Genomic DNA, 25270 nt, shown 5'->3' on the forward strand with positions numbered 1-25270 from the left:
CCCTTTTCACCGGCATACTACCTTTTACACTACACTTCTGTGTCCTCCCGCAAGTATCGCAAATCCCTATCCATACACCTTGTTAACGCAGCCAATCTCTGCATCCCCGCCTTCTGGAGAAACACGACCCCTCCCACTATCGATGACTGGATCCGTAGGGTAGACAAAATTGCTGATATGGAGAAACTGATCCACCAAGCGCATGATAATCCTACCAAATTCTCTACGACCTGGTCTTGCTGGTTACACTTCAGACCGACTCCCTCTACGACCTCGCCTCCCGTTCTGGTCTCCCCTACACCCCCCACATGACGATCCTCCCCATTAAGGAATCTCGAAAACTCCAGATGGTCCTTACAAACCCTGCATTTCTCTACCCTCGGGAAGGATATCATATCCTGGGTTAACTCTTATTCATAGTCACTGGATCCCCCTTACCCCCTTCTCTCAAAAAAGACATGTAGATTGGTCCCACATCACTGTCCACGTAATAGCCTGTTGAACTAACTACAAGACATTCCCCCCGCCGTTCACAGCAAGCTCCCGAAAGGGGTGTTCGACGGGCGGAAGAGACTCGGACAGTAGTGAGTCCAAGTGTGAGTCTTACCAGTTCTTATATAAATTCCTTTCTTACTATACCTTGGCCTCTCCTGCTGCCCTAGCTTAATGTTGTCATAAATTGTAACTAGCACTGAATCTTTGGGTGGTAATAACATCTGACCCTCTGGTCGGTGAAACGTTCCTATTTTTTAATTCCCTTTCACCTGTTCAGATACTTTAGACAGCTCCTCCATCACAGCCTTCTTTGTATACTGTTCTAATAATTTAGGAGGATTCCCCCCAGGTTTGCTGCAGGTTTATCCGTTGGCCTTGTTTTGCCAATAAATCAGAATAAGGAGTAACGTTTCTGTAATACATACGTGTTTCTTTCTTTCTGAACTTATTTGATCTTTTTCAATGCTCACCATCTAAACCTGGATGTCTTGATTGTTTATTGACTTTTTGACTTTCTGTTGTTCAATGTCTAACTTGTGTAAAACCAATAAAACATTATATGAAAAAAAAAATGGTTTCAAGGCATCGGTCAGCCGGCCAGCTTCTCCATTGCTTTTCCTCTGACTGAACGAAGCCTCAGCAACACGTTGTCCAGCACCAAGAAACTTTAACCTCCCAGGGTCTGGAAAAGAATTGCACAAACCTTTCTTCAAGGTGCCTGAAAATGTTTCATCCTCTGCTCCCTCTGCTAAGGCAGGATAAGTTCTGCAACTTTACCCTTGTAACGGTGATCAGGAAGGGTTGCCAGCCAGTAATGATCCCTCTCCTTGATACCACAAATCCTAGGATCCTTTTGTAGGCTTTGCAGAATCAGAGAGGCCATGCAGCATGAGTTTGCAGAGCCATTCGACTCTGAGTCCTCTGGGTCACTAAGGATCACATGATCCATAACTACCTCCTCCCAGCCATGTACAACTCCTTGGGGTTCTGAGGACTGAAAACCATCCCTTGAAGACTGCTGCTGAGTATTATTCTCTACATCCATGCTGACACAATCCTCCTCTTCTTCCTGTGTGTTTGGCGGGCCCTCAGGAATGCTATCTGGATAAAGGGGGCCTTGAGAGGTAAGAAAGTCATCCTCTTCCTCCCGCTGTTCTGCCTCAAGTACCTTGTCTATGATTCCACAAAGCATGTGCTCCAACATGAAGACTAAAGGGACAGTGTCACTGATTCATGCATTGTCGCTGCTCACCATCCTCCTCAAATGGTGACAGGACAGTGCATGCATCCTTGATCAGTAGCCAAAGGAGTGGCGTGGCGAAAAGAAGCCAAGCTCCCCTGACCCTGTCCTGGTGACATACTCACACAGGTACTCATTGATGGTCCTCTGCTGTGTGTGCAGCCGCTGCACCATTGCCAACGTCAAGTTCCACCTAGTGGTCATTTCACAAATGAGACGGTTGGTGGGCAGGTTGCATTCCCTTTGAATGTCACCCAGCCAAGCACTGGCATTGTATGAGCAGCAGAAATGTCCACAGGCTTTTCTGGCCTGCCTCAGGAGATCCCGTAAGCCTGGGTACCTGCTCAAGAACAGTTGTACCACCAAATTCAGGATGTGTGCCAAACATGGAACATGGGTCAAGTGTCCCTGTCAGAGGACGGAGAGAAGGTTGGTGCCATTGTCGCATACAAACATTCCTGGCTGAAGCTGGCATTCCGTCAACCCAACCACCTCTGAGCCTGCCCCTACTGAGCTGAAAGAATCTCTGCCCCAGTGTGGCTCCTTTTCCCTAGGCAAACCAACTCAAGCACCTCATGGTATCTTTAAGCCTGACTGCTTATGTAGCCTCTTGAATGCTTTTGGAGCACCTCTGGTTCAGAGGACTACCTTAGATGCCTAGAATCTGCCCACACATTGTTGGTGGGAGGGGACTTTTTATATGTCAGTAACTCACTAGGTTGTAAACACATTCCCTTTCTCAAAATTTAAAGCAGGTTTTGAATGAAAATGCAAGGTTGACTTTGCTGGCAGCCACATATCTTCCAAATAAAATAAAAATAAAAAAATAAGCATTTTAGGGAAAAAATTACTTTGTTTTAAAACTTGACCTTTGCCTACTTTCTGGAGGTGACAGTGATGACACTTTGCATCACCACTGTCCACTGGGAAAATCTGGGTGCTTAAGGTCTTATGAGATTGGGCTCTTGTACTACTAATTCTTTCACACACCCAGCTTCCCCAGAAGGCAGCGGTTGGCCAAGGTCCAATGTGTGGCTTTGAAAAGCACATTTTCAAAAGTACAATTTTCTTTATGTTCCTTAGGTTCATGACATGATCAAGTTTCATATGCAGATTTGGCAATCTGTAGATCAGACAGCCCACCCCATCCTTGCCAGAGGACTGCAGAAAGAAAATAAATCACCAAGTAAACCATCTAGAAAGTGAATATAGAAAACAGAGTCGTGCTAACAATTACAATTGAACACAATAAGTAATTAACAGCTTAAAGATAAGAGGTACTCAAAGACAAAATATGCTCCAAAATCCAATAACACTTTATTTAAAATGGTAGATTTGCACTTACAATTCAGTAGAATAAAAAGCAGGTTGTAAATCTCTTATAAAAACAAATACTGCACTTTGCGGGACTTGTGGTATATGATGACATCAGGATGTAGTCTCCCTACTTATTTATTCACAGACTGATATCATCCTGGGGCACCACAAGTGCCAGAAGTGCGGGCGTTTGTTTTTATCCTGGCCAGCGAGATTTACAAGGTGCTTTTTATTCCACTGAAGTGCAAATCTACTATTTTAAATAAAGTGTTATTGGATTTTACACTATGTGGAGCATCTTTTGTCTTTGAGCCTTACAATATGGACACTCCAGTCAGGTGCCTTCTGTGGCCCAATTAAATTTTGCAGGAACACCGTTTAAAGGCCCTGGCAGGGTATTCAGGCAAGAGTGTCACTTGTCTTTTGTAAAAAAGGTTCAGTACTGCTGGTAAGCAGGCATTTTTTCCATCTAAGGTGGTGGTGTCTCTTGTGGTCAGCTGCAAAAGGGGATATATGCAGGCTGCATGATATTCTTATTGGAAATCACATGTGGCGAAGAGTCTCTGATATCAACTTTTGATTTCCATTTATATCACCCATTGAGAACTCTCACTTATATGATATCTCTTTGGACTTTACACTTGTACCTCTTATTTCTTATTGTGTTCAATTGTAATTGCTAGCGCAACTCTGTTTTCTATATATGCTTTTTCACTGTGCTTGCATCACGCAGTGGAGTTGCCGCTTATAAGTTTGTCATCTCGATTTGTATTTACCATCTTAAGCATGTTTTTTTCCTCTCGAGAAAACATCAAAAACGTGTATTTTGTCCTACAAATCATTATGCAGTGCTAAGAAAAAAGCACAACATAAATATGTAACAAGCAGATGTAACTGGTCACATTTATTTTCACAGTTATGAGATATACATTGAAACTAGAGTTGTTGTTACAAAGATCACATTGAGGTATATGGCTTAACAACTAGAAATGACTTAATGACAAGAAATTCCTGCAATTGGCAAGTCTGAGGCTAGATATCAGAGTGTGGTTGTACATAGGGTTTATTTGGAACAGTCACTATTTGTGTACCACAACGTTCTGTATTAGGTCTTGGTTCATTTCATTTGTTTTAAGTAATGTATAGCTGTCGATTTGGTCAAAGTATGTCTTTTTACAAGAAGAACAAATGGGGAAGGTGCAAACACCCAGTGCATTAGCCAAAAACCTATTCAGAAAAAAATATAAAATCAATAGAATGCATACTCCCAAAAGTAAAGTGTAAAAAAGCATGTAAGCTGGAAGATGCTATATGGTGCAACGTACAGATGCCCCAATGACCTCCTGTGTACTAGCAAGCTGATGTGTTTTGGAGGGGAACCCCTATATATATAATAGATATAATAAATGGTGAATGCATGATGCATACTATGTGCCCCAGAAATGTGATGTGACTGGACTTATCCCTTGGCGCACATTCATATGGCACTGTCAACATTGGGTGACTGCCACCAAGCCCTGGAACGCAAGCTGCACAGACCCACTAACCCAGAATGTATGTCTTTTTACTGATAACACAAAGGTGTGCAATAGGGTTGATATGTTTTTTTTTTCAAAATATTTTTTATTGAAATGTTTTAAACTTTTACAAAACTTGTAGAAAAAGTAATACACATTGGTCAACAAAACAAAGAGGGCATCCGCCTGTCATGTGAACACTGCGCAAATATGCACCCCAGAAAACATTGTATGACTGCCACCAAGCCCTGGAACGCAAGCTGCACAGACCCACTAACCCAGAATGTATGTATTTTTACTGAAAACACAAATGTGTGCAATAGAGTTGATATTTTTTTTTTCAAAAATATTTTTTATTGAAATGTTTTAAACTTTTACAAAACTTGTAGAAAAAGTAATACACATCAGTCATCAAAACAGAGAGGGAATCCGCCTGTCATGTGAACACTGCGCAAATATGCATTATACAACAGTCATATAAAGTGTAACAAAGAAAAATGACTGCTTTAAAAGATCAGGAGAATAAATGTGGAAGACCTCAGCCGGTCTCTAGAACATGAGACCTCACAAGTTTGGCACTGGAAGAAAAACAAAAATAAAGAAAACCAGAAAAGATAAACATTTAAATAACCTGCAATAAAGTGGCAGCAAACCTAAACCGCAACCCATCAGCGTCAACATGCGATAAGTGTACCTATTATACCAGATTAATATCATATAACATTATATAAAAATAGTGAGAAAGGAAATTATCCCTAGATATAATGTACTTAGCTCAGTCCGAGTTAACACTGGAGTAACCTTGATGATACAAGGGAAAGGGGGCTAAACCCCGCACCAGGGTTGATATTCTTGGATGTGTTGCTAAAATCATGGAACACAATTTGGCATTGCTGGAAGATTGGTCAAAGCAATGGAAACTGCAGTTTCACATTTCTAAATACAAAATAATCTACTTAGGAAAAAAGATACAGTGCAATATGGGGTACAGTGCTGGCCACATTTACAGAGGAAAATGATTTGGGTGCACTTATTTGATATGATTGTAAAATGGGCAAATAGTGTGGCCAAGCAGTGGGAAAAGTCAATAGAATTCTAGGGTATATGACTAGAGGTGTCACCAGCAGGAGTAAGGAGGTCCTGATTCCCCAATATAGATTTTTAATTAGACCTAATTTAGAATACTGTATCCCATTCTAGAGACCTCACCAACAAAAAGGTATCGATAAGATTCCAGAGACAGGCAGGAGAATGGTGAAAGGTCTGAGGGATATGACATATGAGGAGAGGCTCCAGAAACGTATACAAAGAGTTTTAAGTAAAGAAGGGAAAGGGGGAGACATGATTAAAAACTTTAAATACATTTAGACCCCTTTCAAACTGGGGCAACGGGCACATTAGCACTAAAGCGCGGCTTGTCTTGGCCGCTAGCAGGGCACTCTTAACCCCAAAGAAGGGTTTAAAAACATGTTGTGGTGCTTTCAAAGTGCTTTTCAGGAGTTCCAAAACGTCTTTCAGGCATTTTGGAAGTGCTGCCTATTCATTTCAGTGGGCAAGGTGTTTTGGGAGCGCTCCACCCCTGTAGAAAAGACACGCTTCAGGATGGCAGAGCTAAGATCAAAAACACGAGGACATGACCTCAAACTAGCAGGAGAAAAAGCTAACATCTAAACATTTAAATTTTGAAAGTAAAAACAAAATATTTAAAAACATTGTCTATACTCAGACAAAAAAGGCTAAAAAAAAAACACAAAACAAAAAATAAAAAAAGACCAGACTCTATTGACCACTTTCTTTCTTTTCTGCCAACACTCATTTATGTTTTTGTCTCTATGTGTGAAGGATTACATTTTTTATCATCATGCTTTTTGGTGTTTACTAGGGATGAGCCGAACACCCCCCGGTTCGGTTCGCACCAGAACTTGCGAACGACCCCCGCGTTCGGCACGAACGTTAGAACCCCATTGAAGTCTATGGGACTCGAACGTTCGAATTGGAAAGTGCTAATTTTAACGGCTAATATGCAAGATAGTGTGCTAAAAAGGGTTTGGCGATCTGCCTCCTGCCTCAGGGGACATGGGTCACTGCAAAAAAAAGTTTTAAAAACTACCGTTTTGGCGGGAGCACTGATTTTAATGACGATTAAAGTGAAAAAAAAAAAGTGAAATATTCCTTTAAATATGGTGCCTGGGGGGTGTCTATAGTATGCCTGTGAAGTGCCACGTGTTTCCCGTGTTTAGAACAGTCCCTGCACAAAATGACATTAAACGGAAATAACACCATTTAAAACTGCTTGCGGTTTTAATGTTATATCTGGTTCCTGCAATATGGTTGAAAATCATTCAGAAAAATGGCATGGGTATCCCTCCCTGCCCATTACCAGCCTATTTGGGTCTTGTACGCATATTAAGGGGAACCCCGTACCCATATTAAAAAAAGGAAATGCGTGTGGCCCCCAGGCCCTATATACTCAGAACAGCAGTATACAGGCGGTGCAAACAAGACAGGGACTGTGTAGGTTTGTTGTGTTAAGTTGAATCTGTTTGTAATTTTCAACTGGTACATTTTTAAAGTGTAGCTCCAGTCAAAAAAACTATTTTTAAGCTTTTTGGAAAACATAGGGAAGGATTATCACCCCTGTATAATTTGTTTTGTCGTCCATCTTTTTTCATCTCACTTGCTGTTGTCTCCTTCCGTTTGCAAGTAGGAGATGTTTGTAAATTGGATGTTTGAAAGTAGGGGCCTGCCCTATATGCTCTGCAGAAATGGCGGAACAAGGTGTTGGTTTTGCAACAACATTGTAAGCCTTCAAAGTGACTCTTGGTGGCCGCTGGAGCGCCCTGCTGTGAACGATTATATCAAGAATTGTAATTACATGCCATTGTTGATCAGTGGTAGAAAAATTGACCTTTGGTGGTTGTGGTGCTGGTGCCACAACACTATAAGTCCTCACAGTTACTCTGGGTGTTAAACAGGGGCAGAAAAATTGGGCCTTAGGCACTGGTGCCATCACACTGCAACCTCTGCCATACACTCTAGTTTTTTTGCTGGAATTAGCCCTGCTGCAAAGCATTGCATCAACAATTGTACTTAAACGCCCCTGTTAAACAGGGGCAGAAAAATTGGGCCTTAGGCACTGGTGCCATCACACTGCAACCTCTGCCATACACTCTAGTTTTATTGCAGGAATTAGCCCTGCTGCAAAGCATTGCATCAAAAATTGTACTTAAACGCCCCTGTTAAACAGGGGCAGAAAAATTGGGCCTTAGGCACTGGTGCCATCACACTGCAACCTCTGCCATACACTCTAGTTTTATTGCAGGAATTAGCCCTGCTGCAAAGCATTGCATCAAAAATTGTACTTAAACGCCCCTGTTAAACAGGGGCAGAAAAATTGGGCCTCAGGCACTGGTGCCATCACACTGCAACCTCTGCCATACACTCTAGTTTTATTGCAGGAATTAGCCCTGCTGCAAAGCATTGCATCAAAAATTGTACTTAAACGCCCCTGTTGAACAGGGGCAGAAAAATTGGGCCTTAGGCACTGGTGCCATCACACTGCAACCTCTGCCATACACTCTAGTTTTTTTGCAGGAATTAGCCCTGCTGCAAAGCATTGCATCAAAAATTGTACTTAAACGCCCCTGTTAAACAGGGGCAGAAAAATTGGGCTGCTGGCATCACCCAGAACCAAAAATGTTCTTCCAACATATCAGCGGAGGAGGAAGAGGATAGACAATCAACATAACAGGACAGTCACTCAGCATCAGCATAGGCAGTCTTGAAGGGATGTGGTATTTCAAAAAAAATTATTCGGTTACATCAGCTTCAGGTGCTTGGTAGCTGTGGGTGATCCAAGACTGATTCATCTTGATGAAGGTCAGTCGATCAACTGATTCGGTGGACAGGCGCACCCTGTGATCGGTAACGAAGCCACCAGCAGCACTGAAGGTGCGTTCTGAAAGAACGCTGGATGCAGGACAGGCCAGTAGCTCAATTGCATACTGTGCAAGCTCTGGCCAGTGATCCATCCTCAAGACCCAGTAAGCCAGAGGATTTTCAGTGGGAAAGGTGTCCAAGTCTGACCTTGCCCCTAGGTATTCCTGCACCATGTAAATTAGACGCTGGCGATGGGTGCTGGAACCAATCATACCTTGGGGCTGCGGACTAAAAAATTGTCTGAACGCATCAGTCAGACGGCCACCTTCTCCACCGCTCCTTCTGACTGATGCCTCAGCAACACGTTGTCCAGGACCAGGAGTTTGTGATCTCCCAGTCTCTGGGAACGCGTTGCACAGAGCTTTCTGCAAGGCCTCCCGGAGATGTCTCATCCTCTGCTCCCTCTGCGATGGCAAGATAAGGTCGGCAACCTTACCCTTGTACCGTGGATCAAGGAGAGTGGCCAGCCAGTAATGGTCCCTCTCCTTGATCCGAAGAATACGAGGATCCTTCCGCAGGCTTTGCAGGATCAGGGAGGCCATGCAGCGTAGGTTAGCTGAGGCATTCGGTCCGGAGTCCTCTGGGTCACTAAGGACAACATGATCCGCAGCTACCTCCTCCCAGCCACGTACAAGTCCACGTGTTTCTTGGGACTGTAAATCATCCCTATAAGACTGCTGCTGCTGATGCTGAGTGCCAGCCTCCACCTCCATGCTGACACAATCATCCTCCTCCTCCTCTTCCTCCTCCTCACCCTCTTCCTGTGTGATGGGTGGCACAGCAGGAACACTGTCTGGATAAAGGGGGCCTTGAGAGGCAAGGAAGTCCTCCTCTTCCTGCCTCTGTTCTGCCTCAAGTGCCCTGTCCATTATTCCACGCAGCGTATGCTCCAAGAGGTGGACAAGAGGTATAGTGTCACTGATGCATGCACTGTCACTGCTCACCATCCTTGTGGCCTCCTCAAACGGTGACAGGACAGTGCATGCATCCCTGATCATGCCCCACTGGCGTGGTGAGAAAAAACCAAGCTCTCCTGACCCTGTCCTGGTGCCGTAGTCGCACAGATACTCATTGATGGCCCTCTGCTGCGTGTGCAGCCGCTGCAGCATGGCCAATGTTGAGTTCCATCTGGTGGGCATGTCACATATAAGGCGGTTCTTGGGCAGGTTCAACTCCTTTTGGAGCTCAGCCAGCCGAGCACAGGCATTAAATGATCGGCGGAAATGCACACAGACTCTCCTGGCCTGTTTCAGGACATCCTGTAAGCCAGGGTACCTGCCCAAGAACCGCTGCACCACCAGGTTAAGGACGTGAGCTACACAGGGCACATGGGTCAGTTGTCCCTGTCGGAGGGCGGAGAGGAGGTTGGTGCCATTGTCGCAAACCACCATTCCTGGCTTAAGCTGGCGTGGCGTCAACCACCTCTCGGCCTGCCCCTGCAGAGCTGATAAAACATCCGCCCCAGTGTGGCTCCTGTCCCCCAAACAAACCAGCGCAAGCACGGCATGGCATCGTTTTGCCTGCGTACTTGCGTAGCCCCTGCAACGCCTACGGAGCACCGCTGGTTCTGAGGACAGAGCACTGGAAGAGGCTGTGGAGGAAGAAGAAGAGGAGGGGGTGGAGGAGAGAGGTGTGTCACAACCAATAGTAGCATTTTGGAGGCGTGGTGGCGGAACAACCTCCAATACTACTGCACCTTGTCCTGCATCCTTCCCAGCAGCCAGAAGAGTGACCCAATGGGCCGTGAAAGACAGGTAACGTCCCTGTCCATGCCTGCTGGACCATGAGTCAGCGGTAATATGCACCTTACCGCTGACCGCCCTGTCCAGCGAGGCAAGGACATTGCCTTCCACATGCCGGTAGAGAGCCGGAATTGCCTTCCGTGAGAAAAAGTGGCGTTTGGGGACCTGCCACTGAGGAACCGCACATTGTACAAACTCACGGAAGGGGGCCGAATCTACCAACTGAAAAGGCAGCAGTTGAAGTGCTAGCAATTTAGCCAAGCTAGCATTCAACCGCTGGGCATGTGGATGGCTGGGAGAAAATTTCTTCCGCCGGTCCAGCAGCTGGGGCAGGGACATTTGTCTGCTATAATCGGACGTGGATGTACCACTAGCAGAGTTCCCGGAAGCACTTGGCTGTGACACACCTAATTCTACACCTTCATTCCTCTCAGAGCAGGTTTCAGAGAGGACTGAAGGTCTAGTGGGGTTGGAGATGCCAGCTGATGAGGAGCAAGAAGAGGTCCGCTTTGTTCTTTGGTGTGGGTCTTTGAGGTATGCTTGCCAACGAGCTGCATGGCAGGTCAACATATGTCTGGTCAAGCATGTGGTGCCCAAGCGGCTGATGTTTTGGCCACGTGAGATACGCTTGAGACATATGTTGCAAATAGCAGCGGTGCGATCTGATGCACTCGTCTCAAAAAAGGCCCACACCAAAGAACTTTTAGAATAACGCGCAGAGGAAGCGCTCTGCGCAGAGGAAGCGCTCTGCGCAGGCGGAGCTCTGCGGTGTGATTCAGTCGGTGTGCTGCCCCTAAGCTGGCCCCCGGAGGGCATCCTGCCTCGTTGGACATGTGCCTCCTCCTCCTCCTCCTCCTCCTCCTCCCTCCTTCCAGGCACCCACGTGGAGTCAGTGCCCTCATCATCCCCTCCCTCTTCATCGCTGTAGCAAACCTGGCAGTATGCTGCAGCTTGTGGAACATTACTGCCAGATTGCTGTCCTTCTTGAGCATCCCCTCTCTCTGTGCTCACGCTACTGCCTTCCTCTAGCTGAGTGTCATCATCAGAGCCCACCAAACACTGGGCATCCTCCTGGAGCATGTACCCAACACTGTGCTCAAAGAGTTCAGGAGACTCCTCAGGAGGACGTGGTGGGTCTAGGGAAGGAGTCACTGATGATGACATTGAGAGGAGGGACGACGATGTGTTGGCAGCTGCTTTTCTACTACCCTGAGACTGGGTGAGAGAGGATGAGGAGGATGAAGAGGGCTTGGTCATCCACTCTACCAAGTCGTTGGCACGTTGCGGTTCAACATGTCCAGCTGCAGAAAAGAAGGACAAGCATGTCCCATGGCCACGTGCTGATGACAATGCACCGCGTCCCCGACCAGCACTGTTGTCTCTAGACACAGAGCCTGCTTGCCCTCTTTTATCGGCTCGCGCCTGTCTGCCTCTCCTTGCTGGCCTTCCAGACATGGTAATGGCCTGAAGGGAGTTGGGTAAAACAGTAGTTGGGTAGTTTATATTGTGCTGGAGGCACACAACACCCACTAACTCCTGCAGATGCCTTTTTTATAGAACAGCAGAGTTAAAGGGGTATATACAGATGTATACTGTGCTGTGCTGGAGGCACAGACAACTTCCAATAACTCCAGCAGATGCCAATCGGGCCCAAATACAGAACAGCTATGTAGGTGGATAATAGCGGTATGTACTGGGTACAGAGCAGGCACACAGCACGCACTATCTCCTGAGTGACACTGCTGACTGCAAGCTCTATTGTTAAAGATGGACCACTAGCTATATAGGTGAGGTGAATATCACGGTGTATACTGCGGTCAGGGCACGCAGACAATAACAAGAAAACAGCAGAGTTAAAGGGGTATATACAGATGTATACTGTGCTGTGCTGGAGGCACAGACAACTTCCAATAACTCCAGCAAATGCCAATCGGGCTCAAATACAGAACAGCTATGTAGGTGGATAATAGCGGTATGTACTGGGTACAGAGCAGGCACACAGCACGCACTATCTCCTGAGTGACACTGCTGACTGCAAGCTCTATTGTTAAAGATGGACCACTAGCTATATAGGTGAGGTGAATATCACGGTGTATACTGCGGTCAGGGCACGCAGACAATAACAAGAAAACAGCAGAGTTAAAGGGGTATATACAGATGTATACTGTGCTGTGCTGGAGGCACAGACAACTTCCAATAACTCCAGCAAATGCCAATCGGGCTCAAATAGAGAACAGCTATGTAGGTGTATATAGTGGTATGTACTGGGTACAGAGCACGCAGACAGCACGCACTAACACTACTGACTGCAAGCTCTATTATTAAAGCTAGATCACTAGCTATATAGGTGAGGTGAATATAGTGGTGTATACTGCGGTCAGGGCACAGACAGTAACCACTACACAAGAGCAAAATAGTAAATCAGCCAAAAACGATTGGTGTGTAACTGTGTTGAAGGTACACAGAACACCCACTGCTTCAGATGCTAACAAACACTACACGAGGCCGCCTGAAAGGCAGCTTTATATAGTGTGGGGCGTGCACTACACAGTCTGAGCTATGATTGGCCATAGGCAGGATGCCTGTGGCCAACCATTGCTCTTCCCGCTACTGGCGCTGCGATTGGCCAAGCATGCGGGGTCACAGTGCATGCTTGGCCAATCGTGAGACAGCAATGCATTGCGCCATCGCAGTGCATTGTGGGCCACACGAATTTTGCCGCGAACGGCCCAAACGTTCGGAATTCGGCGAACGCACGAACGACCAATGTTCGAGTCGAACATGCGTTCGACTCGAACACGAAGCTCATCCCTAGTGTTTACTAACTGAGCTTTAAACCCCTTAAGTAGTATATGTTACTGTAACTAATGTTATTTGTCTTTACCACAAGAATATTTTATCTTAAAGTCAATACAAGCCTATAGCCCAAATTCTCAGATTTAAATAACAGTGGTTACAGTCGGTAAATCTTTTAAGTATCATCTCTGTCTTTATCACATATTTCTGTTGACAAGAATGAGATTTTGTAAGTCATATTTATGACATATACATGGTTTCAAGTCATAAAGAAAGTAGTAGTATTAAAAATATAGTATTCCAACTAGCTAAAATTTATAATCAGTACATTTGACAGCTTCCACAGTTTTTCTGAAGCAGAAAGGAGTTAAAGCTACTGCATGCCTTAATGGCTGGTTAACCATTCTTATTCCAGTTGTGTCTATTTTCAGAAGATAATAATACTAATAATTAGACATGTGCAGAGTAAAATATTTCGTTTCGGAATTTCGTTTTCGTCCGAAAACTTAATTTATTTAGTTACTCCCGAAATTCGTTTTTATTTATTTCGTTTTTCGTTCAAAAATTGCATTCGTCCGAAAATCCACATGAATTACGGTCGAATCTGTCTTTGAAGGCTTATGGTGTCTGTCGAATGTATAAAGAAGATTCGACGGAGCTAGTATATATAGCATACTTTAGAACCCTATTAAAGTCTATGGGACTCCAACGTTCAAAATCTAAAGTGCTAATTTTAAAGGCTAATATGCAAGTTACTGTCCTAAAAAGTGTTTGGGGACCCGGGTCCTGCCCCAGGGGACATGTATCAATGCAAAAAAAAGTTTTAAAAACGGCCGTTTTTTCGGGAGCAGTGATTTTAATAATGATTAAAGTGAAACAATAAAAGTGTAATATTCCTTTACATTTCGTAGGGGGGGGTTGTCTATAGTATGCCTGTGAAGGGGCGCATGTTTCCCGTGCTTAGAACAGTCCCTGCACAAAGTGTCATTTATGCAGGAAAAAAAGTCCTTTAACCACTTGCTTACTGGGCACTTAAACCCCCCTCAGTCCCAGACCAATTTTCAGCTTTCAGCGCTGATGCACTTTGAATGACAATTGCGCGGGCATACAACACTGTACCCAAATGAAATTTTTATCATTTTTTTCCCACAAATAGAGCTTTCTTTTGGTGGTATTTAGTTACAGCTCGGAGTTTTATTTTTTGCTAAACAAACAAAAAAAGATGCAAAAAAAAAAAAAAAAAAAATCATGTTTTAATAGTTTGTTATAAAATTTTGCAAACGGGTCATTTTTCTCCTTCATTGAAGTGCGCTGATTAGGCGGCACTGATAGGCTGCATTGGTGGGCACTGATGGGCTGCATTGGTGGGCACTGATGGGCTGCATTGGTGGGCACTGATAGGCTGCACTGGTGGGCACTGATAGGCATAGTTAAGGCGGCACTAATAGGCACAGATAAGGCGGCACCGATGGGCACAGATAAGGCGGCACTGATGGGCAAAGATGGGCACAGATAAGATGGCACGGATGGGTGGCACGGATAAGTGGCACGGATGGGTGGCACGGATGGGCACTGATAGGTACCACAGATAGATGGGACTGATGGGCACTGATAGGTGGCACTGATAGGTGGCTCTGATAGGTGGCACTGCTGGTCACTGATGGGCGGCACTGCTGGGCACTGATGGGCGGCACTGCTGGGCACTGATGGGCGGCACTGGGGTGCAGCACCTTTGAGGCAGATTTTGGGTGGCACTGTGGGTGGCACTGCTGGGTGGCACTGTGGGTGGCACTGTGGGCACTGCTGGGTGGCACTGTGGGCACTGCTGGGTGGCACTGTGGGCACTATGGGCACTGCTGGGTGGCACTGACAGGGGGGCACTTACTTTATTTCAGGATGGCACTGCGGGTGGCAGGTGGGCACTGGCAGGGGGCAGGTGTCCGTTTAAATTGCTGGCCGTGATCGGGACTGATGTCCCGAACACGGCCGCCGGCGATCGGCTTTTTTTTTTTCTCCTCGCGCTGTCAGCGCGAGGAGGAATACTAGCCGATTACCGGCTCCGTTTTATCACATGATCAGCTGTCATTGGCTGACAGCTGATCACGTGATAAGGGGTCGGGATCGACCCCTTACACGGATCGGTGATCAGGCGAGTCTCACGGACTCGCCGATCACAGAGCGCGCCGCGCGCGCCCCTCAGGGGGCGCGCAGGCCGCTCGTAACCGGGACTACGTCAATAGACGTAGTCCCGGAAATGTGGGTCCGCGCTATTGCCGTCATTTTGCAATAGCGCGGTACCCAAGTTGTTAAAATCACTCGCAGCTATTATGAATTGTCGGCTCCCGTAATACAGAGAACACTCATTGAAAGTCATTGATAAAAAAATAAATAAATAAATAAATAAAAAAAAGCGTGGGGGTCCCCCAAATTCAATTACCAGGCCCTTCAGGTCTGGTATGGATATTAAGGGGAACCCTGCCTCAAATTTAAGAAAAAATTTGACGTGGGGTTCCCCCTAAATATCCATAACCAGACCCTTCAGGTCTGGTATGGATATTAAGGGGAACCCCGCGTCAAATTTAAAAAAAAATTGACGTGGGGTTCCCCCTAAAAATCCATACCAGACCCTTTATCCGAGCACGCAACCTGGCAGGCCGCAGGAAAAGAGGGGGGGACGAGAGAGCGGCCCCCCCTCCCTCCTGAACCGTACCAGGCCACATGCCCTCAACATTGGGAGGATGCTTTGGGGGTCTGTGACCCCTCAAAGCACCTTGTCCCCATGTTGATGAGGACAAGGGCCTCATCCCCACAACCCTGGCCGGTGGTTGTGGAGCGCAGCGAATCCTCCGTCCTTCTTCTGTCTCCGTGGAGGAGACACTACAGACATTCCGGCGGCTTGACGTTTCTTATATACGGTGGGCGGGGCCACCCGTCACCTGACCCCGCCCCCCTCTGACGCAAGGGGAAACCCGGGGTTCCCCGTGACGTATGGGTGACCCCGCCCCCCTCTGATGTAACACAGGCAGGTTTCCGTTACATCAGAGGGGGGCGGGGTCACCCATACATCACAGGGAACCCCGGGTTTGCCCTTGCGTCAGAGGGGGGCGGGGTCAGGTGACGGGTGGCCCCGCCCACCGTATATAAGAAACGTCAAGCCGCCGGAATGTCTGTAGTGTCTCCTCCACGGAGACAGAAGAAGGACGGAGGATTCGCTGCGCTGGATGACATGAGACATCGCTGGAGAGATGACCGTCCGTCGCTGGATAGCAAGAGTGGATTACCGCCGCTGGAATCTTTTTTTTATTTTTTTATTTTTAATAAAGGAATTTTTCAAAAGTGTGTTTGTTTTATTTAACCATTTTTTACACTTTCTTTGTGAAATGGTAGGGGTACTTTTGTACCCCCTTACCATTTCAAACAGGGGGGGGGGGGCGGGATCTGGGGGTCCCCTTGTTAAAGGGGGCTTCCAGATTCTGATAAGCCCCCCGCCCGCAGACCTCCACAACCACCGGCCAGGGTTGTGGAGATGAGGCCCTTGTCCTCATCAACATGGGGACAAGGTGCTTTGAGGGGTCACAGACCCCCAAAGCATCCTCCCAATGTTGAGGGCATGTGGCCTGGTACGGTTCAGGAGAGAGGGGGGGGCGCTCTCTCGTCCCCCCCTCTTTTCCTGCGGCCTGCCAGGTTGCGTGCTCGGATAAAGGGTCTGGTATGGATTTTTAGGGGGAACCCCACGTCAATTTTTTTTTAAATTTGACGCGGGGTTCCCCTTAATATCCATACCAGACCTGAAGGGTCTGGTTATGGATATTTAGGGGGAACCCCACGTCAAATTTTTTCTTAAATTTGAGGCAGGGTTCCCCTTAATATCCATACCAAACCTGAAGGGCCTGGTAATTGAATTTGGGGGACCCCCACGTTTTTTTTTTTTTTTTTTTATCAATGACTTTCAATGAGTGTTCTCTGTATTATGGGAGCCGACAATTCATAATAGCTGCGAGTGATTTTAAAGGACTTTTTTCCTGCATAAATGACACTTTGTGCAGGGACTGTTCTAAGCACGGGAAACATGTGCCCCTTCACAGGCATACTATAGACAACCCCCCCCTACGAAATTTAAAGGAATATTACACTTTTATTGTTTCACTTTAATCATTATTAAAATCACTGCTCCTGAAAAAACGGCCGTTTTTAAAACTTTTTTTTGCATTGATACATGTCCCCTGGGGCAGGACCCGGGTCCCCAAACACTTTTTAGGACAGTAACTTGCAGAATCTTTTCTCTCTGTCAAATCTTTTTTCTCTGTCGAATATTTTCTCTATATAATCTTGGACTAATAGAGGTAAGGTTAGGCACATTCGACCACAGGTTCTATAGACACAGATTGTTGTCAGAGTCATGTCGAATCTCCTATTCTATATCGAACTGTTGTAACAATGAAAACGAAAATAAAGCATTTATTTATGTCGGATCTTTCGTTTTTCGGATTTTGTGCTTTCGTTATCGTTTGTCAAAACGAAAACGAAAATAGCTGAAATTCGGACGAAAATGCATTCGGACGAAAACGAATGCACATGTCTACTAATAATACCAACAGTATGTTTTATCATTTGTATGGGTGTGAATATATTTACCTTCGCCACCTTAAGCCTTCTCTTCTCTATTCTGCTACAGACCACCTATATGATATAATCTCTCCCCTGTCCTGTCCTGACCTTGCCATCTCTGTCTACAACAGTTCACTCTCTTCATCACTAGATGCACTTGCTCCTCTAACCACACGCAGAATCAGGCCCCGACCATTACAACCCTGGCAAACTGACAACACTAGAAATCTCAAGAGACGTTGCCGTGCTCTTGAACGGCTGTGGCGTAAAACCAAATGCCTCCAAGACTTCACCATATATAAATCTGCCCTTCTAAAATACAATTCCTGCCTCCATGCTGCCAAACAAGCCTACTTTGTATCTCTTATTAATACTTTGTCATCCAATCCTCGTCGGCTCTTCTCAACTTTTAACTCTCTGCTTCGTCCCCCACCCCCTCTACCCACCAACTCACTCACTGCCCAAGAGATTGCCAATCACTTCAAAGACAAGATTGATGCAATTCGCGAGGACACCTCCGCTGTGCGTACATCTTCCCCACCCAACATACCTGGCCCAATAGCACATTCAACACTCTCCTCTTTTGGCTACTACTGAAGAGGTTGCAAAACTTTTCTCAGATGCTCACCTAACCAATTGTCCCTTGGACCCTGTTCCCTCACAACTATTAAGGTCACCCTCTAATTCTATCCTATGCTCCCTCACTCACATCTACAATCTCTCCCTCTCAAGTGGCACCTTCCCCTCCCCTCTAAAACATGCGCAGATCACCCCCATACTTAAAAAACCCTCTCTGGACCCCACCAACCTGAACAACTTAAGACCTATCTCATTGCTCCCATTCACCTCTAAACTTCTAGAACGCTTAGTCTACAACCGTCTTAGCTCCTATCTCAGTGAAAATAACCTTCTTGACCCATTACAGTCTGGCTTTCGCTCTCAGCACTCCACAGAAACGGCCTTACTAAAACTCACTAACGATCTACTAACTGCTAAAACCAACAGCCAGTACTCCATACTCCTACTACTTGACCTCTCTGCTGCCTTTGATACTGTTGACCACCCGCTCTTCCTCAATAAACTACATTCCCTTGGCCTCCGAGATTCTGCGCTTTCCTGGTTCTCTGCCTATCTATCACAGCGCTCCTTCAGTGTCACCTACAACTCTGTATCCTCCTCTCCATTGCCCCTTTCTGTGGGGGTCCCCCAAGGCTCTGTTCTTGGACCCCTTCTCTTCTCTATTTATACCTCCTCCCTTGGTCACCTGATAACCGCCCACGGCTTCCAATACCACTTATACGCCGATGACACCCAAATCTATCTGTCTACTCCTTACCTCACTCCTTCAGTCTCCTCTCGCATTACTAACCTGCTAACTGACATATCAGCATGGATGTCACACCATTTCCTTAAACTAAACCTCTCTAAAACTGAGCTATTAATAATCCCCCCTGCACATGCCCCCCTCCATGACTTTTCCATCAAAATTAACAATGCAACCATCAGGCCCTCCCCTCACGCCAGGGTACTAGGTGTAACCCTAGACTCTGACTTGTCATTTCAGCCCCAAGTCCAATCGTTGTCAAAAGTTTGTAGATTTCACCTCCGTAACATCTCTAAAATTCGCCCCTTTTTAACAATTAAAACTACCAAGATCCTCATTCACTCCCTTGTTATCTCTCGCCTTGACTATTGCAACTCTCTTCTCATTGGTCTGCCTCTCCATAGGCTATCTCCTCTTCAGTCTATCATGAATGCTGCTGCCAGACTTATCCACCTTACCAAACGCTCAGTGTCTGCCAACCCTCTCCTCCAATCCCTACACTGGCTCCCAATCACCCAGCGAATTAAATTCAAAATACTAACCACCACATACAAAGCCATTCACAACTCTGCCCCGAGCTACATCACCAATCTTGTCTCCAAATATCACCCAAACCGTCCCCTCCGTTCTTCTCAAGACCTCCTACTCTCAAGCTCTCTCGTCTCCTCCTCCCACACTCGTCTCCAGGATTTCTCCAGAGCCTCTCCAATCCTCTGGAACTCGCTACCTCCACCGGTCCGGCTATCCCCTACTCTTGCTACCTTCAGACGATCCCTGAAAACTCATCTATTCATGGAAGCCTATCACGTCTCAAACTAATCTCCTACCACTTCCATAAACTCATTCCCAACAGTTATAACCTTCTGTACCACCTGCCCCACCCTTTTAGATTGTAAGCTCTTCTGAGCAGGGTCCTCTTAATCCTCTTGTATTTTTTTTTTATTTTTTTATTTTTTTATTTATTTATTTATTTTTTTATTTACTACTTCAGCGAATTTTCATGAGGTCCAATCAGTTTAACGTTCATTTACGTTGTCCTCATCTTCACATCATTGTAGCATTAATTTTTTAATTTAGATCACAAAAATTTCCTCTCTTTTTCTTTTTTTTATTTTTTTTTATTTTTCAAAGCAAGTAAAATGAAGGGAAAAAAGAACAAAAAAAAAAATCAAATCTACCCCTACGAACTTCTCGCTCTCTCCTCCCCCTTACCCCCCCCCCCCCATCTCCCACCCATCTCCCCCCCTATCTAACTATGCGTGGAGGTTTAAACCTTCTCATATTCTTATATGCTCGGCATAGCTCCATGATTTTTTTTAATTTTTTCCACTCTTGCCATTTATCTACTACTACCAATCCCTTATCATCATGGCTTTCCCTTCGCCTAGTCATACGGTAAGTCTCTTCCACTGTATCGATCCATTCCCAGATTGATGGACTTTCCTCTTTTTGCCAATTTTTAGGTATCAATCTTTTGGCTGCGTTTAGAAGATGCGGGACCAATGATTCCTGATACTTTTTAATTTCCTCTCTAGTACCGTGAAATAATACTATCCATGGATCCTCTGGGATTGTAATGTTTGTGATTTCTTTTACATAATGTAAGATCCTTTTCCAGTATTTATTTATTTTAGGACAACTCCACCATAGGTGGGTCATTGTTCCCAATTCCCCACACCCTCTCCAACAATCCCTTGACTTACTTGATTGAAATTTGTGAATTTTGTCTGGGGTAGCGTACCATCTAGAGATACATTTGTAATTCATTTCTACTGTTCTGCTATCGGCTGCTGACCTGTGTATGAGTTTATAAATTTTTCCCTGGGTGCTTTTATCACATTGTGTACCCAATTCCATTTCCCACTTCTGTATATAAGGCGGGCTCTCCAGATCCCCTTTCTCGGTCAGTAGCCTATACAGCTTAGAAATTATTCCCTTGGGATTATCTGCTAAACAAAGCTTCTCAAAGGGTGACCACTCCTCTTCCGTTTTTAATGGCTGTGGTAGGCTTCTCACAAAGTGGGCCAACTGAAGGTACCGCCACTCATCTATTCTTCCTAAATCCCCTTTGTGTTTTAACTCGTGCAGTGACAAAATCCTCCCTCCTTTTATAAGATCCCCAACCTGTGCCTTCTCTTTTTTCAACCAATTCCCGCTATTAATTTTTAACCCTGGAGGGAAGTATTCATTTTCTTTTAACTCTATAAGTGAAGAGTTATATTGGCCGTTCAATTGCTTGTATACCCTATCCCAAATCCTGAGTGTATTACGTGTCAAAATATTTGTGTCTGCATCAAGTGTCCTGTGTTTTGGCGGATTCCATACTATCTTATTCAACTGTGTTTTACTCAAGACATTTTCTATATTTACCCATCTTTTCTCCTTATTATTTTCCCTTACCCACTCTACTAATCTCGACAACACGATAGCGTTATAGTACTTTTGTATATCAGGTACAGCTAACCCCCCTTGACTTTTGCTTCGTTTCAGGGTAGTGAAAGAAACTCTGGGTTTTTTTTTGTTCCATATGAACCCCCCTAACAGTGTCTTAATCTTCATGAAATAATACTTCGGTACCACTATGGGGATCATCTGGAATTTATATAAGATTTTTGGTACAATAAACATCTTAAGTGTATTAATGTGTCCCATCCAGGTCAGTGGTCTATTTACCAGTCTATTGCTTTCTTTCTTGATTTCGTCTAGTAATGGGATGAAATTTAATTTAAACAATTTCTCTACTGAGGTTGTAAGTTTTATTCCAAGGTAATTTAATTCCTTCCGCCAAGGAAACCCAAATTCTTTTTGAAGCCAACACTTTTCCAATTTACCCGTATTAATATTGAGTACCTCTGATTTAACTTGGTTAATTTTAAAATTCGAAAGTTGGCCATACTGTGCTATTGCTTCTATCAGCTTAGGCATCGTATTACTTGGCTCACTGATATAGAATAACACATCATCGGCAAAAGCGGCCAATTTATGTTCTTCTTTTCCTATTTTAATTCCCTTAATCTGTGGGTCATTGCGAATCGAGCCAAGCAGTGGCTCTAGGGACAGCACAAACAGCAGGGGTGATAGGGGACACCCCTGCCTTGTGCCGTTTTTCATCTCAAAGGGTGGGGATAGCATACCATTGATCTTGATCCTAGAAGTTGGATGATAGTAGAGTTTCCTAATCCTCTGGACCATTTTAGGTCCCACTCCCATTGCCTCCAGGGTTCGGAACATAAATCCCCAGTCTACCCTGTCGAAGGCCTTCTGGGCATCAATCGACAGGAGTAGACTCGGGCCCTCCCTCTCACCCTCCTGGGATAGAAAGAGCAATGTTCTCACTCCATTGTCCCTTCCCTCCCTTCCGGATATAAAGCCCACTTGGTCGGGATGGACTAATGTGTTCATCAGGGCCTTCATTCTACTAGCCAGAACTTTAGCAAACAGCTTTGTATCAGCATTCAGTAGAGATATGGGCCTATAATTAGAACACAACGTCTCATCCTTCCCATCTTTCCGAATAACCGTTATAGATGCGGACCTTGCCTCCTCACTCATTTCATACTCTGTCCCTAATCCATTTAAATAATTACATAGATGAGGTATTAATATTTTCTTAAATTTCTTAAAGTAATATACGGTAAACCCATCTGGGCCCGGACTTTTACCAGAGGCTGAGTCCATAAGTGCCTTTTGTAATTCTTCCTCTGAAATGGGTCTCTCTAGTAATTCCATTTCTAATTCAGTGATTTTTGTTAACTGAGCTTTTTCCAGATACTCCCCCATTTTTAGGTCCTTTTCCTCTGCTTTTAGTCCTATGAGCTGATCCACTGCATACACTTTCTCGTAGTAATTCTTAAATATTTCCGCTATCTCTCTTGTTCTGTAGACCATATCCCCTTTACCTGTCTGAATTTTTTCTATGTAATTTCTAGACTTTTTCTTTTGTAATCTTCTTGCTAGATATTTAGTAGGTTTGTTATCTCCATAGTACCTGTCCCTAGCTATTTGGTTGAACGTTTTTTGAGTTTCCTGTTCCATCAGGGTTTTTAATTCGTCCCGTTTAATTAATAATTTTTGGAAGATTGCTTTATCCTGATTCGGGTGTTTTTTATGTTGCTGTTCTATTCTAAATATTTCCTCTAATAGAGTTTTGATTTTTTCCGATCTCTCTTTTTTTTTTCTAGATCCCAATGATATCAGGATCCCCCTAATGTAGGCTTTATGGGCCTCCCATAAGTTTTGACTTGATATATTCTCGGTGTTGTTAATCGCAAAATATTGTTCTAATTCTTTATTAATCCTTTCTTCCCCCTCTGCATCCTGAATTAATCCTTCATTTAGCCTCCAAGTAAAGGATTTACAATCCCCTCCCCTTAATAGCAGCTTCATCCTAACCGGGGCATGATCAGAGAGTGTAGCTACCTCTATCGAGGTCTCTTCAACCATTTCCAAGATTCTATGATCTACAAAAATGTAATCGATCCGGGAGTACATCCTGTGTACAGGGGAATAGAACGTGAAATCTTTCTCGTTTGGATGCTGGACTCTCCAAGCATCTACTAGTTGGCATGTATGCAGTTTTTGTTTTATTCTTTTTAATTGCACCTTACTAGTCCCCTGTACCCCGGATGTACTATCCAGTCCCGGATTGACGCAAAAGTTCAAATCCCCCATCAGGATCGCTGGTCCTCTCCCAAAATCTGTTAATTTCCCCAGGAGATCCACTAAGTATTTTGTAGGGTCGCGATTAGGGGCATATATATTGATCAGGGTACATTCCATTTCTCTCAATTTACCTCTTAGGGCCAGGTACCTTCCCTCCGGATCTACTAATCTTTCTTCTAGATTAAACTGTATCTTCTTTGAGAATCCTATAGCCACTCCCCTTCCTCTACTTGTTATCGCATCTCCATAGTACCACACTGGGAACTCCTTTGAATATAACTTAATATTTGCCTCATGAGAGAAATGGGTTTCCTGTAAGAAAATTACCTCAGCTTTGTAGTGTCTAAGTTCCTTCAAGGTCTTATGCCTCTTACTAGGCGTGTTTAACCCTTTGACATTATACGTCATAAAATTTATGGCTTGCATCTTAAATCTCTTGAGTAGCTATGTAGAATCTTCTTCTTACTTCTACACCGAGCAATAACCTCTCCAGCATAGATTTTCCCTCCCCCCTCCCCCCTTCCCCCTCCTCCCCCCTTCCCCACTCCCCCTTCCCCTCCCCCTCCCCAAACCACCCCTCACCCCTCGCCATCCCATCCCTCCCCTCCTCCCCCCCTTCCCGGCCCAGATCTGGCCTTTGACTCACTGAATGGTCCGGTACTCCTGACCATCAATAAGTCTTGTAGATTCTAAGGTGAGGGACAGTATTCGGCCTCCCCCTCCTCTCCTCCAAGATTATACTAAGAAGAGGAGGGGGGGGGACCAGCCCCCCGCACCCGCACCCATACCACGGTGTCGCTTCACATAACTCCCTCCCTCCCTCCCGGGGACCCCCCCCTCCCCCCCAAGACCCCCGAATCTTCATCCGTCCATCCCGGCAAGGCCGGGGCCTGAATCCCCAGTCTCTCACAGAATCCCGCCAGCTCCTCTGGGAATCGCAGCCTAGCTGTCCTGCCATCTTTAGATCCTACGAGACAAGCCGGGAATCCCCAGCTGTATCGTATGTTCTGCGTTTTCATCTGGTCTAACAGAGGTTTCAAAAGCCGCTTTCTGGTCAATGTCTCTGAGGCTAGATCTGGAAAAACTTGCAGATCTGCCCCTGCGTATTTCAATGCATCTCTCCCCTTTAATTTTGACCATATCTCATCTTTATCTTCACAGAATCTAAATCTGACAATAATGTCTCGTGACTTTTTGGTTCCCTCATTCCTTATTCTACCTATTCGGTGGACCCATTCAATCCTTGGGAATCCATCCTCTCCTCTGTCCAGGAGTGGATTAACCACTTGCTTACTGGGCACTTAAACCCCCCTCAGTCCCAGACCAATTTTCAGCTTTCAGCGCTGATGCACTTTGAATGACAATTGCGCGGGCATACAACACTGTACCCAAATGAAATTTTTATCATTTTTTTCCCACAAATAGAGCTTTCTTTTGGTGGTATTTAGTTACAGCTCGGAGTTTTATTTTTTGCTAAACAAACAAAAAAAGATGCAAAAAAAATAAAAAATAAAATCATGTTTTAATAGTTTGTTATAAAATTTTGCAAACGGGTCATTTTTCTCCTTCATTGAAGTGCGCTGATTAGGCGGCACTGATAGGCTGCATTGGTGGGCACTGATGGGCTGCA

Source organism: Lithobates pipiens, unplaced genomic scaffold (genome assembly GCF_037356315.1).
Source record: "Lithobates pipiens isolate NorthernLeopardFrog02 unplaced genomic scaffold, aLitPip1_a1.2 Scaffold_19, whole genome shotgun sequence".
In the NCBI taxonomy this organism is placed as follows: Eukaryota; Metazoa; Chordata; class Amphibia; order Anura; family Ranidae; genus Lithobates; species Lithobates pipiens.